Raw genomic sequence first — 7500 nt, 5'->3', positions numbered from 1 at the left:
ATGGGCTCGATATAATCACGCCTATAAGATACCCGAATTTGGTTAAACTGCACCGCAAAATGTGGGAGTAGTTAGGAATCTAAATCGAAGGGACAGACACTCACACAACTACAGTTTTATATATATAGATATACACATATATACATATATACATATATACGACGGGCTTCTTTCAGTTTCGGTCTACCAAATCCACTCACAAGGCTTTGGTCGGCCCGAGGCAATAGCAGAAGACACTTGCCTAACGTGCCACGCAGTGGGAATGAACCCAGAACCATGTGGTTCGTAAGCAAGCTACTTACCACACAGCCACTCCTGCGCCTATATATATATATATATATATATATATATATATATATATATATATATATATATATATATATATATATGTATGTATGTATGTATGTATGTATATATTATATATATATATATATATATATATATATATATATATATAAATACATATAGGTGTGTGTGTTTGTGTGTCTATGTTTGCCCCCTCAACATCGCTTTAATAAGTACTAGGCTTACAAAGGATAAATCATAGGGTCGATTTGCTCGAGTAAATGCGGTGCTCTAGCATGGTCACAGTCAAATGACTGAAACAAGTAAAAGAGTAAAAGAGTAATGAGTATATAGGCGCAGGAGTGGCTGTGTGGTAAGTAGCTTGCTTGCGAAACACATGGTTCCGGGTTCTGTCCCACTACATGGCACCTTGGGCAAGTGTCTTCTGCTATAGCCTCGGGTCGACCAAAGCCTTGTGAGTGGATTTGGTAAACGGAAACCGAAAGAAGCCCGTCGCGTATATGTATATATATATATGTGTGCGTGTGTATGTGAGTGTGTGTGTGTGTGTGTGTATGTGTGTGTGTGTTTGTGCGCCTGTGTTTGTCACCCCACAACGTCGCTTGATAACCGATGCTGGTGTGTTTACGTCCCCGTAACTTAGCGGTTCGGCAAAAGAGACTGATAGAATAAGTACTAGGCTTACAAAGAATAAGTCCTTGGGTCGATTTTCTCGACTAAAGGCTGTGCTCCAGTATGGCCGCCGTCGAATGACTGAAACAACTAAAAGCGTAAAAGAGTAAAAGAATATATATATATGTATATATATACAGAAATACATATACGTATTATATATATAGGCGTATGTATATGTGTGTGTACATATATATATATATGTGCACACACATATACACACGCACTCACACGCACACACACACACACGCACATACGCACACGCACGCACACACACATACACACACACACACACTGGTGATGCATGTGCATTCATGGAGAGGCGTTGCTTAGTGGTTGAGTGTTAGACTCGTGATTGTAAGATTGCGGTTTCAATTTCAGGATCGAGCTATGCGTTGTTTTCTCGAGAAAAACAACACATTTCATGTTGCTCTACCCCACTCAGTTCCTATCATCGTGTACGTTCACTCAATTACGCATATGCCTATATACAAAAACATATGCATGTACATATATATATATATATATATATATATATATATATATATATATATATATATATATATATATATGTATATACTTACATACATACATATGGTGCCCCATCATGGCCACAGCTGAAACATAACAAGAATATATATATATATATATGTTTATATACTAGCAGAGATACTCGGCATTGCCCGTGTTACATGCAATTGAAGAATTAGACTTTTCTGTTATATTTTCTGTAATGAATAGGAATACCTATGATTTGAATTTCATCAAAATTTCAGATGAGGTTCTCTCCCTCATTACACACCCTAAAAAAATTGTAATCATGACGCATGTATCCCATACTACTGGTTTTATGCGCAGATTCCAAAATTCCAGTCTTATAGAACCTCTTAGAAGGATTTTGCTCCTGAAAAATGGAGGTCATGAACCTCTAAAATGTGGGAGTTAAGGCCCCTATTGGGTGTGTGTGTCAACCAGAGAAGTTGAATTGTTGAGAATCTTTTTAACTTGGGTCGGTCTTGTTTGAATTTCTTTGAAATAGGAAATATATGTATGTTCACTGGGTTTGTGAAAGGGAGCAAAGCTACAGGAAACCAAAAGACGAATGATCACAATAAGCAGTCAGCTACCCTACCTACGGCGAGCTGGCAGAATCGTTAACACGCTAGGCGAAATTCTTTGCAGTATTTCGCCCGTCGCTACATTCTGAGTTCAAATTCCACCGAGGTCGATTTTGCCTTTCATCCTTTCGGGGTTGATGAAATAAGTACCAGTTACGCACTGGGGTCGATGAAATCGACTATCCCCCTCTACCAAATTCCAGGCCATGTTCCTATAGTAGAAAAGAAATGTAAGCGTCGAAGAAGTAAATCAAGTTTCTCTTCTCAACAGTGGGGGATGGACAAACACAACAACACACACACATAGATATATATATACAATTGGTTTGTCTCAGCTGCGATTTACCAGATCCTCTCACCAGGCTTTGGCCGGCCAGAGCTATTGTAAAAGAGACTTGACCAAGGTATCATGCTGTGGGACTGAACTCGGAACTGTACGTTAGAGAAACAAACTTTATATTACACGGCCATGTATGTGCTCTTCTATTTTCATTTGAATTCATCAGTAAAGAAGGAGCAGGTGTATAATAACGATATTTCTCTTCTCATGAACAAACCTCCCAAACTGCCAAAATCAGTCATGCGACGATGTGAAGTTTAAATATTCGGTCAATGTGTACCCGTCAAGACAAGGAGAGGGAATACAGAAAAGAAAACCCTTACTCCAGAAAAATAAGGCAACAATATCAATGAGGAGATAGAGAACCCGGAAATCTTCATCAACGACACCAAAACAGCAAAGCCTCCAACACTACCCCGCCAATAACCACAACTACGCCAACAACAGCAGGAAAATCCACAAACAAAAGCAACCAAGTATACATAAAATATACAAGGCGGCGAGCTGGCAGAAACGTTAGCACGCTGGGCGAAATGCTTAGCGGTACTTCGTCTGCCGGTACTTTCTGAGTTCAAATTTCGCCGAGGTCGACTTTGCCTTTCATCCTTTCGGGGTCGATAAATAAGTACCAGTTTCGCACTGGGGCCGATGTAATCGACTTAATCCATTTGTCTGTCCTTGTTTGTCCCCTCCGTGTTTAGTCACTTGTGGGCAGTAAAGAAATAAGTATACATAAAATCCAAGCTTTTAATTTCAGTGTTGTTAACTAAAGCAATAATGTGTTAATGGTATACACAAAATATCATTTATTCGAAAACAGACTACACAGAGAAGAGGAGGCATCAACAACTACAAAATACAAATAGCGCTAACATAAACAGTTTGATTAACGGAGAACTCTTGAAGAAGCTTAACGTTAAAATTTGCAGCTGCTGTTCAAAGCTTATGCGAGAGGTAAGAGAGTGAACTCTTAAACGTTGAGAGGTAAGAGGTTGAACTCCAAGGAACGTCATTCAATTGTCGAGAAGACCGAACTGGTTGGCCTTCCACAGAGCTAATGTGTTTAGCTACTTTAGGGTGGTAAGTCAGTTGTCTTGGATACGTACAACAGCTAAGGTAGTACTTTTAAGCTTGTGACCATCTACTAGGAAGTACTGAAAAGTTTCTGGCTTTAAGGGTATCGCGAAAGATCTGGTTGGAGGTTCAACTTTTCGAGTTCTTTTACAGAGTCGAGAAAAACTGAAGGATCGCTGAAAAGGAATTATGTTGATAAAGACCGTTTATTTTCTGCATTTTCTTTTACCCAAAGTCATTAACTTCTCATTGAATACCTTGACATCAGGGTGTATACCTTAGAACGGCCTGTGCTATAATACTATTGAGCAAATGGAATGGTATCTCAGACACTGAATGGAATTGTGTGGGGTTATTCGAAAGAAGAGTGGGGTGTAAAAGCCTCGTAATCAGCTCAGACGTTTCCGCGTGTTTGGTAGGCACCGACTGTATTTCATGAATATCCCAGTCGTAAATGTGAAGTAATCATATTGGGTCATCTAGACATCATCAAGACAGAGTATTTATTCATTCAGTAGATAAGGATAATGTAGAATGTTCACAAATTTAATCGATCGGCTCCGCTGATTACAGTTTAGTGAACTGCATGGTCGACCTAGACAGAACTCGTGCACAGAGACCTGGCTGTTGGAATCTGAACGTGTCGTTCACGTCGTGTAAAGCCTACAGAGACAGGATTTCACTTTGTTTAAGAGGTATTTCACATTTGTCGGAGAACGCTACTAAAGTGGTTACACACATAAGTTCTGCGGAAGGCCAATCAGTTTGGTCTTCTCGACAAATAATCACTGGAGATAGCATTCCGAGGGAGGCAATTAGAGTATAATGGTTAAGTTTTGGCGAAGAAATAGCTGCGTAAAATAGATTGGAGGGGGAATTACTGAATAAATTAGAAGAGTCAATTACTAAAGGCATCGCAACCGACTAGTTGTCGGCGCGAAGGTTGCGTTGTCAGATTTAAAGTAGGTGCCCTAAGGCACAAGAAGAAAGGCCCAGATTGCAGGAGTGCAACGTGGCAACAAAACCACATTTCAGTCTTTGATAGACCTGAATAGAAGCGTGCTACACAAGTTCGAGTAGACATGTACGGTTTCCAGCGGCACTTGAGTCAACTTTTCGTGGCGAATGGTGGGACGGAGAGTGAGGTGGATTTTACTGGAAAAACACGAAAAAAACCCGAGATAGAGGATGTGATGACTAGTTATAGGAGGCGCAGATTGCCTGGTATACATGGTCTTCCCTACAGCTTTACGTAAATATTAATGATATTTTTGCTATCACGTACTTGCTTTCAGGTACTTTACTATCAGGTACTTGGACTTGGCAGCTTAGAAAGTAAATAATCTGTTACATAAGCTTGGAAACACTAAGGCTGCACAAGAATGACAAAAACCAAGGGGATACAATCTATAGTTTTCTACACAACTCCTCCAAATGCAGAATTTAAGATTTTGATTTAGGTTCTAGTGAAATTCGTGGTGGGAAAAGTACTAACGTGCGAAATCCCAGTCAAATCTATCCACCTCTTATGATAAATTATACAGAATGTCGGTGGGTCTGTGATGAACCTGGATTAATTGAAAGCTTTTGAAAGACCAGCCATCACTACTTGAAGGTTGTTCTCAAATCATCTGGTTTTGGTCCTGTCCTTAAAGGCTGGAGCGCTTCAATTTATAGCAAGGTTTGCTCATTGGTACCAACTGTCGGAGGTAGTTCAGATCTCTTATGGGTGTGTTCTTTCACCGCTTCTCTATGTAAGAATTCTTGAGTCACTAACACAGACATTAGCGTTGTTTAAGAGTCGCCCGTTTGAACTGGAATACGGAAGAGCTATGTCATCATAATAATGGTGGATACGACAGAAATCGAGTTGGTCAGCATCATTCGAAAGGAATAAGAACAAAAATCAATCAGGACAATGGGGTGGTCATGCTACTCAGCACAGGATGACGAAAGCCTATGACATCAATAAGCGTTGTGGTGCACAAGGCGTGTAATCCTGTTAAGTTTCTTGTGGTCTAGTTCGATCTCAACCACCATGTGGCTAGGAATTGGGAGGAGGTTATTAGCCGAGTGCTCAGAAATAGGCTGAAAGGAAGCTATCCTTGAAAAGTTAAACAGAGATGGTCAATGTAGACGTAACCACCGTTATATGCTGCCGTCGTACCTTGTCCTTTTTCGTCTAACCATGTTCGGGCATCTGCTTTGTAACTTATTGTGGAAGACCTGCGTTCCATTCACTAGATGGGTCATCTCCTGTCAATGTCCGGGAAGCAGAGGGCTCGGTACGCCATATAAGTTAATGCATGAACATGCGCTGAGGCTGCTGCATGTAGAAAGATTCCTATACTGAGAGTAGGCATGTTATTCTTTTGTCACTCATATTTTTGCACACAGTTTATTTCTTTGATAGAACTGCAATCCTGGGTCAAGCGAGCACCAAGAATAGGCAGCTGATATCTTAAACGTTGTCAGCCCTCTTCTTCTCAGGTAATGTTGCCAGTGAAATTTCCAGGTTGTCGTTATTTAGAAGACAAGTGTACAGAGAGCAACGACGTTCTCTGAAAAGGAAAACTCTAGGTGTCGGTAAGAATCAACTGACCTGTCTGGAGGATGTTCGGTCCAGGAACCATGGGTAACTATAGATAAATCCTAGGTCTGGTGGTGCTACCGGGGACAATAAAACGATACTGCGACATTATCTACATCACAACAATAGTTTACGTGGTGTTTTAGCATATTTTCTGCGGAGAGTATTAAACAGCTAAAGCACGAAATAATGCGGCAAGGGACAAATATTATTAGTCAATAACTAAAAGTACCTATTTCTTTCTCTGTATATAGTCCGCAGCACAAAGAAAGAATTGGTGTAATATTTTAAGTACTGATGTGACGTTAGAATAGAGTTATTATGAAGAGTATCCAAAAAACTTACTTGAAATGTTGGATGTAAATAAAAACATGTTTAAAATAAATGTTAATAATTTTCGTAGGCATGCAGCGTGATGAGTTTAGGGATAAACACGAATCGTAGAATCTCACAGATGCAATCATACATAAAATACTTATTCATATTATAACTAACCACAATTATAACTAACCACAAAAAAATTCGATAAGCTTCATGATTTGATATTAGCCAGATATGTTGCTTGTTCCTTCTCGAGCCACGCCTGGCTCATAGGGCCGGTTTCCCAGTTTCCTTGGTGTATAGGTTCCCCACCTGGACGGGATGCCGGTCCGTCGCAGGTGAGCTGCAAGATGCATGAGTGAGAGAAAGTTGTGGCGAAAGAGTCAGGAGAAGTTCGCCATTACCTTCTGCCGGAGCCGAGTGGAGCTTAGGCGTTTCACTCATAAACACACACATCGCCCGGTCTGAGATTCGAACCGGCGATCCATCGACCGCGAGTCCGTTGCTCTAACCACTAGGCCATGTGCCTCCACATTAGCCAGACTTAAAACTGACTTAATTATACCGATATTTATTTCCTTTAATGATACAGCATTTCGGCTAAGTCGGATAACAGTGTATTCTTATATATATTTAATGCTAGATTAGGGATTTGTTTCCCAATTCAGATCTTTACTCACGTTTTGTTCTGTTATTACAGGACTATGTGTAACATTTATATCTAAAAGATTCTAGCTGTTAACTTATTAGCGATAAGATTTGGTTTTATTATTTTACAAAATCTAAAAAAAACGATACAACCCAATATTACATTGAATACTTTTATTAATACAAGAAGAAACATTACAATAAATAATTTACTCTGAATCTGGTTATAAATGATAATTGCAATAAAGGTAAAACGTTATCAAAGTGATTAACAAATTTAAAGTATGATGTAACAATTATTAATCAACCAAATTTGTCCAATATAATTCAATAGTAGAAAAAAACTAGTTTAATTAATTAAAATGTATCATAGCGATAGCTTAATTCGGCTGTTAATTTTTATTCCTGATTAAATGTAGATTTTGTTTCCT

General features: G+C 39.4%; 1 protein-coding gene across 2 annotated transcripts in view; it reads right to left on the bottom strand.

The window, feature by feature from the left end:
• Positions 1-7464: 7464 nt before the first annotated feature.
• The window catches only part of LOC115212217 (putative acyl-CoA synthetase YngI), a 36653-nt gene continuing 36617 nt past the window's right edge, over positions 7465-7500 (bottom strand). For both annotated transcript variants that reach the window (XM_036502948.1, XM_029781056.2), the window contains one exon: positions 7465-7500. This exon is cut by the window's right edge. The gene's annotated coding sequence lies outside the window, so the exon portion shown is untranslated.

The sequence above is a fragment of the Octopus sinensis genome, linkage group LG5, assembly GCF_006345805.1.
Source record: "Octopus sinensis linkage group LG5, ASM634580v1, whole genome shotgun sequence".
NCBI classification, from domain to species: Eukaryota; Metazoa; Mollusca; class Cephalopoda; order Octopoda; family Octopodidae; genus Octopus; species Octopus sinensis.
This window is presented reverse-complemented; position numbering and strand designations above follow the sequence as displayed.